At 39.3% G+C, this 9,891-nt stretch overlaps 1 pseudogene; it reads left to right on the top strand.

Moving 5' to 3' along the window:
• Positions 1-1,394: 1,394 nt before the first annotated feature.
• On the top strand, positions 1,395-2,600 carry LOC114515189 (annotated as a pseudogene).
• Positions 2,601-9,891: the final 7,291 nt, after the last annotated feature.

The raw sequence follows: 9,891 nt of genomic DNA, 5'->3' as shown, positions 1-9,891 counted from the left end.
CTCCAGAAAAAGAGCTAAATGAAATGGAGATAAGCATTTTATCAGACACAGAGTTTGAAATAATGGTTTTAAGGACACTTAAGGAATTTAGTGAGGATCTTAACAACATAAAAAAGATTTACTCAGTATTGAAAGATACACTGATTGAAATAAAGAACAATTTACAGGGAAACAACAGTAAAGCAGATGAAGCCAAGAACCAAATCAATGATTTCGAACAGAAGAAAAAAAAAAACTACCAATCAGCAAAAACATAAAGAAAAGAGAACCCCCCAAAATGAGGATAGTGTAAGCAGCCTGTGGGACAACTTTAAGCAATCCAACATTCACTAAATAGGGGTACCAGAAGGAGAAGAGAAAAAGCAAGAAATTGGAAATCTATGTGAAAAAATGATGAAAGAAAACTTCCCTAATTTGGTGAAGGAAACAGACATGCAAGTTGAAGAAGCACAGAGAGTCGCAAAGAAAATGGATACAAAGAGGCCCACTCCAAGGCACATCATAATTAAAATGCTGAAGGTTAAAGATAAAGAGATGGGAGGGTAGTTATGGGAGAATGGGTGAAAGGTGAGGGGATTATGGGGTACAAATAGGCAGTTACAGAATAGCCATGAGAATGTAAAATACAGTATAGGAAAGGGAGTAGCCAAAGAACTTACATGCATGAAAAAGGGTAGGGGGATTGCCTGAGTGAGTGGGGGTTGCTGGGTGGAGGTGGGGGAAATAATCAGGACAAGTGTAATAGCATATCAGTAAAATATAATTTAAAAAAGTGAGAGAATTCTGATTACTCATTAAGACATACTAAGATTGTAAACCTGGGATGTGGTGAGATGAAAAGTCTAAAAGGCACATACATATCTATTTTATCCACTAGATCCATGAAAAATAAAACCTTTTCCTTAGATATGTATTGGCTTTAGGAACAACAATTAGTTTACATGCATGTGCTACTGTATGGAGATGTGATGAAACAGAGACAACCCTTCCTTCTCAGGGCCACATGATGTAGTTTCTAAGGAGGCAAGACACACACTCAAGTAAGGGCAGATATGGGAGATCAAATGAGCAGTACACAGGACAATTTGGGTCTGATGCTCCATCTTCAGCATCTGGTAGGAACCTGAAGACATACCTTCATAACTCTATCCCAGCTCTTACCAAGTTGCATTACCACTTGCTTATTTCCAGTCTCTTTTTCCTAAAATAACTTTCTAAATTTTGGTTTTTCATATATCCCTTAGTGAATTTCCTCAGGTCTATAAAAGCTGAGTACCATTTTCATGTATTTTTGTTTTTCCTATATCTATGTATTTACCTGTTTTATAATTTAAACACACTTTTCATTAATTCTACTTGTTTCTTTTTTAGTTAAATACATTTATTTAAAAAAACCTTTATATCACTCCCCTGATTGAGAAACCATAATCACTTAGATGGTCTATGAAGCAATCGGCACCAGAGATGGGGTATCCCGTGTGCAGCTGGTGTCTTTCAAGCATCCTTATGTTGCCAGCCCACAGCTTCAGTTGGCCTCTCCGGAACACAGGTGTCAACACGTTTTGGAATCCACTTATGACGAAATGCTTGCAAGCTCATTTAAAGTGCACTTACACAGTGGGGAACCCAGGACTTCATAGATGCATACAAATGCCAGACTGTCATTGCCCCGTCATTTCTATGGGCATTTGGGCATTGCAGGCTCTCAAAGAAGAAAACTGGGCTCTACCTGTCATGTGTGCTGTGGCAGTTGACCTTCGAGTGTTTGACAATAATGCAGATCAGCAGTTGGTAAAGAAAGAAAAAAGCAAGGTTGGGGACAGGTTGGAAAACCAGCTGAACTGTTGATGAGCTGTTTCTGTGTATGTGCCAGTGACACTTGTGAGGGTGTAGAGGATTCTAAGAAGTGGGGGATGCTGTTTCTGGTGCATCAGTTACTCAAGGTTTACTTTAAAATTGACAAACTCCATTTGTGTAAGCCCTTCATCAGAGTCATTGACAGCTCAAACCTGAAAAAATGATTACAGTACAGCACAGAGGGTGACACGCAGGTAGTATGTTGGATGAAAGGCCATGTTTGACAGCGACTTTAAGTAAGCCGAGGAGGACTGGTCTTTTGCCTTTGGGCACTGTCACCATTTAAGTCAGAAGAACAACTGGATGATTCTGATACAGTTACTTCCAGTAAAAATACTGCTGGGCCATAGGCCCACCACTGAGCTTTTGAAAAAGTATCATCTCATGCAGTTTGCTGAAATAACCAAGGCTGTAAAAGGAGGCATTCTCCTAGCAAACATGACTCTGACAAAGCACAGGACCATTTTTATTTGCTGTGGTACCTTCCTTACCCTTGAGAAGCTAAAGTGTTTTTAAGAAAGTGTACTTGTTACTCAAAACACACCAGTTATCTCTGGATGTTTTTCTAGTTGCCTTGAAATTCATGCCTGAAATCCAAAGTAAATGTGGACATGGAGGACATCCAGTACATTCTGGCCAACCTTATACACATGGGCCACATTAAAGCCTAGCTATCACCTCAGCTTCAGAAGCTAGTCGTTAGCAAGCAAAACCCATTCCCTTTGCTGTCTACAGTGTGTTGAACTGTCCTGAGGAGTGTGTTCCTCTGATGAAATCAGTCCTTTGCTGTGATGTTACTCACTGCAGCCGAAATCTCTTTGGGGCTCTTTTCCCAGGGCTGTTGAGACTGAGTTTGCCAACATACATGAACACGTTGAAATCTCCTCATCACTCAGAACTAATGGTAACTTCACAGATAGCTGGAATTCCTTTTTCAGACCATAAACACATCATTGTAATTTTTTATAAAACGTTTTCTATTAAAAAGGCATCCTGAATTCATACAAACAGTATGTCCTTTATTATATCCTCTGGGACACCAAAAACAAGAACAAAAAAAAAAAACTTAAGAAATTGTCTTCAATTACATTTAACTGATTATTTGTCCTCATTTGGCCAAGCTGTTGCCTGGGCTATGATTCCCTAGGTCACAGGGGTGACCATCTATGACCCACAGGCCACATGTAGCCCAGGATGGCTATCAATGTGGCCCAACACAAAATCATAAATTTACTTAAAACCCTTTTTTGCCCATTAGTTTTCACTAGTGTTTATATATTTAATATGTGGCCCAAGACAAATCTTCCAATGTGGCCCAGAGATGCCAAAAGGTTGGACACCCTGATAGAAGGTTTGTGATATTGAACTGTGCCATAAATAGGTTTAATAAATGTTCTTTTGTCTTAGCTGTGGGCACATGTTCTTGTAAGGCATTCACATAAAAACAAAGCAGCAATCCTGACAGCCTTGTTTATCCCGTGAATGAAGCAACTTCCCACCCTACTGCAGGCTCACCACACAAGCTTGGGTTTTTCCATCCACAGACCTTGAGACAAACAACTAGACAAGGCCCTGTGTGCCTTCAGCACAACGTGGAACTGTTTATAAAATCTGTTATTATAATGCCACATAATAATGGTGGGGGTAAGGGTAAAGATTTGGTTTAGATAAGAATTTCTCAAAAAATTTCACAGAGTACAATTAAAAATAAAATTAAAAAAAAAACTGAAATGTAACTAGGAAAAAAATTGAACCAGGGAGATGTATTTGATTAATACATAGGAGCTATTAACTGGAAAGAGTGCAAAGAAGCCTCTCCATGCTCCAAGGGGACTGAAGTATGTGACACAATGAGTCTGGGATGCCTCTCATTCCTCTAATTCAGTGGTAATGTCCCGTTCTGCACATGCAAGTGCAGAAGGAGCTCAGGGACCCCACAAGTCAAGTGTTTGCAGATGCATCAGAATTAGCCACCATTTAAGAAACCCACCATCTTTCAGAATGAATTCCCCACATGTCACAATAAGTTCAATTGAAAAGAAAAGAAAGATATTTTTTGTTATTTCTTTGCTATGCACATCCTCCCACCTGTATGTTGGATGTTTCAAACTACCAAGTGCTGAGGGAGTTTACCCAGGCATGTTATTAATGCCAGCCCACCACTGCATGAACACAAATAAGCAAGATTTGGAGCACTTCAAAACTGACTGCCTAATTTAAAATTGCTTGAGTGCAGTTAATCAATATTTATTTGCTTTTTTCTAAGAGATGAAAAAAGTATATTATAGTGCTGATTTCATCATTTATATGTTAAGAAAGAGTACAAAAGCAGTATAATGGTTCCAACGATAGTCTTTGGAGGCAGAAATATCTGGATTATGAATACTTATGAACTGTAGCCTTGGACAAATTACCCAGCATCTCAGCCACCATTTCCTCTGCTATGAAACGGTGATAGAACTAGTTCCTTATCCACAGAGTACTCAGTGAGGATATGCAAAATAGCACAGTCCATGCAGATAGCAGAAGCTCAGTAAGTATTTTTATTATTATTACTTTTTAAAATTTCTCTTCTCTGACCTTTTTTCTCAGCTTTAGGGTAGATAGAAGATGTGCTACTGGCTGAAGCCAGACTTGTAAACTCTGAAGCCTCATGGGATCAAGCAGGTAATGTAAGCAAGAAGTATGAGTCAAGATGTTTAAAAGTTTGAACGTGAGATTCCAGTAAAGATGGCAGTGTAGGTACATACAGTATTCTCATTCTCCTACAACCACATCAAAATTACAACTAAATTGCAGAACAACTGTCACACAAAACAGCCTGAAGTTTAGCTGAATGGAAGTCCTACCACTAACAATTTAAAGAAGAAGCCGCATAGACACTGGGATGTGGGACAGAGATGAGAAAGGAGTTAAAACAAAACCTGTGTGTCAGGGATAAAATTGGAAGAAAATTGCAGCTATGGAGGTCCCCCATGAGGAGCGAAGCTTTCCAGTCCCACACCAGGACCCCTATCCCAGGGTTCCAGTGCCAGGAAAGAAGTCCCTGTAATTTCTGGCTGTAAAAACCAGCAGAGATTGAGGCTGAGTATGAAGGAGAGCTTCTGGAGTCACAGGGAGTTCCTCTTTAAGAGCCCACACACAGACTTACTTTCTCTGAGCTCCAGTGCTGGGGCAGCAGCTTGAAAGGCACCAGGAACAGGGAGGAATTGAATTGTCTGCCATCAGGGCAAGAGCTGGAGGGACAGCTTTCTCCAAGACAAAAGTGCTGGCAGTGGCCACTGTTCCTTTTCTAAGCCCTCCCCTAAAAGAACCTATAGGTAGGCACTATATCTGCATCCATTAACTTGGCTCATACTTTTCACCCCTCCCTGGTGATTCCTTCAGGCCCCACCCCACGCAATGTGCAGGCCAAACCAAGCTGTTTCCAGTGGCTTTTCCATACAAACAGCCTGTTCCAGCTCATGCTTCAGATTTTCCTAAAATCTCTCAGACAAGCAGCATCTGGCCTCAGCAAGCCCCATACTTCTCACTAAGTGGCCCCAGGCCTGACATTAGGGTAGCTGGCTTTGGTTCCCAGTTTGGTCTCACCTGGGCACCTCTAAACCCAGCAGAAGTAGCAGCCATCTGCAGATCACTTTGTAGTTCATGCCAGGTGGCTCCACACAGAACACAGGCAATGACTCACCTTATCCTGTACCTCTCAGACCACATTGAAACATCACCACTTAACCACCTCCACAAGCAACACTCAAGGGCCAAACTCAGAAGGTACCAGGGCCCACTGTGGGAATGGGCCCTGCATAGCTGATCCTCCACAGTGGTCACAGCCAGTCATTACAGCTGATGGGACTGGGGGTAATTCCCTCCATTGACATTCCAACAGCAATGAAGGATCAACTACAACAGGAGGGTGTACACAGCCCACACAAGGTATCCACCTTGAGTTCCCAGCTTGGGTGACTGGGGAGGCTGTGCCACTGGACCCTACAGAACACCTACTACATAGGGCTACTCTACAAAGTCTAGGAGAGGTAGCAGCTCTACCTAATACATAGAAACAAATACAGGGAGGCTACCAAAATGACAAGGAAAGAGGTCCCAAATTAAAAAAAAAAAATTCTAGAAAAAGAACTAAACAAAATGGAGACAAGCAATCTACTAGATGCAGAGGGCAAAACAATGGTTAATAAAGCTACTCAAGGAACTTAGAATTTCAACAGCCTAACAAGGGACATGGAGCCCTGGCTGGTGTGGCTCAGTGGATTGGGCACTGGCCTACGAACCAAAGGGTCACCAGTTCAATTACCAGTCTGGGCACATGTGTGAGTTGTGGGCCAGGTCTCCAGTAAGGGGCACATGATAACCAACCACACATTGATGTTTCTCTCCATCTCTTTCTCCCTCCCTTCCCCTCTGTCTAAAAATAAACAAATAAAATCTTTAAAAACAACAGAAATTTATTTTTAAAAAGGGAAATGAAAACTATAAAAAGTAACCAGTCAGAAATAAAGAATGCACTAACTGAGATAAAGAATAATTTACAGCAAACTGATGGTGGAATAAATGAAGCAGAGAATCAAATTAGCTATTTGGAATATAAGGAAGAAAAAAACACCCAACCCCAATAGCAAAAAGAAAAAAGAATGCAAAAAAATGAGGATAGTTTAAGGAGTCTCTGAGACAATTTCAAGCATACCAACATTCTCATCATAAGGGTGTCAGAAGAAGTGAGAGAACAAGAATTTGAACACTTATTTAAAAGAAAAATAACAGAAAACTTCCCTAACCTGGTGAAGGAAGTAGACACAGAAGTCCAGGAAGCACAGAGAGTCCAAAACAAGTTGGACCCAAACAGGACAACATCAAGACACATCATAATTAAAATGCTAAAGGTTAAAGACCAAGAGTGAATTTTAAAAGCAGCAAGAGGAAAGCAGTTCATTATCTACAAGGGAGCTCCCATAAGACTGTTAGTGGATTCCTTAACAGAAATCTTGCAGGCCAGAAGAGAATGGCAAGAAATATTCAAAGTGATAAAAATCAAGGACCTATGACCAAGATTATTACTCTACCAAGCAAAGCTATCATTTAGAACCAAAGGACAGATAAAGTGCTTTCCAGACAAGGAAAAGCTAAAGGAGTTCATCACCACCAAACTAGTATTACATAAATGTTAAAGGGTCTTAGAAGAAGGAGGAGGAGGAAAATCAGAAAATGATAAAAAAAATTAAAAATACAATGGTAATAAATACATATCTATCAACAATTGAACCTAAAAAAATAAATAAATGAACAAGCAGAACAGAAATGTACTCATTGACACAGAGAACATTTTGAAGGTTGCCAGATAGGAGAGGGGTTGAGGAGATGGGCAAAAAAGTTAAAGAAATTAAGAAGTACAAATTGGTTGTTACAGAATAGTCATGAGCATGTAAAATACAGCATAGGAAATATACTCAATAATATTCTAATAACTATGTATGGTGTCAGGTGGGGTACAAGATTTAGTGGGATGATCATTTAGTAAGTTAAATAATGTCTAATCACTGGAGCATACACTAGAAACTGATACAATATTGTATGTCAACTGTAACTGAAAAATAAAAATTATTTAAATAAAAATAAAACTTAGTTTAAAAAGAAAAAAATTAAGCCCTCCAAATGATTATCTAGTCATTCAAGTAATAGTTAATCTTTTTGGCATATAAGGCATTGTGCAAAATTCGGTGGAACAAGCATTTAGGAACAAGACTTACTTTTAAGATCATGAAATTAAGGTCATTATAAATAGCACAGCCACCACAATAATTCCAACAGAAGATAAAATCTTGTCATTGCACAGAGAGTATGAATACAGGTTCAAACTACACTCACAAAAGAATTTAAGAGGGTGAAGAATTAATTTCTGATTGGTGATATTGGAAGAAATTTGAGGAAAACATAATATTTAAATTGGATATTGAAGAATAGCTAGGATTTTAATAGGTGGAAGATGGCAGAATAAGGGGGCTGAGATGAAAGACATAATTGCAGATAGATGTAAACAGCCTTAGCCAAGAAACAGAAAATAACGTTAACTTGGAATCATGAGCTGTTCAAGAAAGTTATGTAGTAGCATACATTTTGGGGAATATTCAGAATTAGGGGAGAGTAATGTCATAGAGGCCAAGAGAAAAGCCTGTTACAGAGTCAATGTATCAAATGACACATTATATCGTGGAGGGCGGAGACAGAGAAAGAGATATTTGGATTTGTATTTAGAGGTAAATTTTGTGTGGTGATAGGGGCAGAAGGCAAATTACAAAGGGTTAAGAAATGAGTGGTGAGAACAACCGACTCTAAAACAAGCCAGTAAAATATCTTTGAAAAAGAGAAACTAAGCTTAATTAAGAGACTTAAAAAACATAACAGCCTGATGCAACTGTGATCCTAGATTGGATTTAATTGTGGGCAAATCAGCTACAAAAGGTATTCTGGGAACACTTGAAAAAATTTGAATAAGAACTGAACATTCCCTAAGGTACAGTCTTATTGTATAACATAAGACTGGTAACTGAAAAAAAAAAAAAAGAAAGCAGTTTATAAAACAAGACACATTTACATCCATGTTCCGAGCAGCATTATTCACAGTTGTGAAAGGGTGGAAGCAACTCACACATCCATTGACAGATGAATGGGTGAACAAAATGTGGTCTATACACACAATGGAATATTGTTCAGCCTCAATGAGGAAGGGAATTCTGACACATGCCACAACATAGATGAATCTTAAGGGCATCATGCTAAGTGAAAGATGCTACTCACAAAAAGGAGGAATGAGGTACAATTCTACTTGTATCATGGTCAATCACATAGCAACAGAAAACAGAATGGTGGTTGCCAGGGACTAGGTGAGAGGGAAGTGGGGAGTTGTTGTCTAACAGGTGTGGAGTTTCAGTTTTGCAAGGTGAAACAGTCCTGGATTTTGCTCCATAATGTGAATATATTTAACACTACCAAACTGTACTCTTAAAAATGGTTAAGATGGCAAATTTTATGTTAAATGTATTTTTCTACCATTAAAAAATGTTTAAGCCAAAACAAATAAAATAAAAAATAAAAGTTTGAACATGAGTAGTAAATGGCACCTGCCTGTCACCTACGTTAGTGAATAGGTCACTAGGTCAGTGGCACATAGGTCAGTGTCTGCCCTAACCAAAGGAAACAGAAATATGAGTCCACAGTTGCTGAGCTTTCCAGAAAAATCTGGATTCTTTTAAAATGTGACATCTCCCAATTTTTTAACATTGGCAAACAGTTCAATATAATAAGCATTTATCTATTTCTTTGTTTACTTAACAGTGGGCCAATATGGAAAGGGCAAACAAAATATGTGCATAGGTTGAATTTAGCCCATGGACAACAATTGGCAATTTCTGTATTAAAAGTTGCTGAAATAAAACGAACCCAAGCTATTTCTAAGAAGTCACTCTAAAATTAGCTCAAACCTTGGTAGCAGAGGAGTAATTCATTATGCTTTTTTTCCTCCCTCTGGGTTTTTATGAGTATTTATTCCCTTTTTTGTCATCCGCTCATCCATCCATCCATCCATGCATCATCATGAAGCCTTTATAATGAACTACTGGATGTTAAGGAAGATTTGAAGATGTAGATGACAGAATCCCTGTCCTCTAAGAACTCCCAGTGTCTGAGAGACGCTGGTGGTGGTGGTGCATGTGAATGCCCTACAAAGTTTGGTTAGGGAAGGAGGCTGAAGATAGGGTCACTATGATAATGACAGGAGTGCCTTTAAAGAAGTGCAGACAAACCCTCCCAGTTGGAGGAAGCCTTGCTCCTCCTCTAGCCTCTCTCTTCTCCAGTCCCGGTGTCTGACCCCACTTGCTTGCCCTACATCAGTTATTATCTACACCTGCCTCTTCTCTGGGGGACTCAGGCCCAAAGCCACAGTGATTACTGTTCCTTGAAGAAGAAAACATTAGTGACATTTAAATGCATACATTTTTAAATTGATGAGACCACAAATAAAAAAAT

This window comes from Phyllostomus discolor, chromosome 2 (assembly GCF_004126475.2).
Source record: "Phyllostomus discolor isolate MPI-MPIP mPhyDis1 chromosome 2, mPhyDis1.pri.v3, whole genome shotgun sequence".
Classification (NCBI taxonomy): domain Eukaryota; kingdom Metazoa; phylum Chordata; class Mammalia; order Chiroptera; family Phyllostomidae; genus Phyllostomus; species Phyllostomus discolor.
This window is presented reverse-complemented; position numbering and strand designations above follow the sequence as displayed.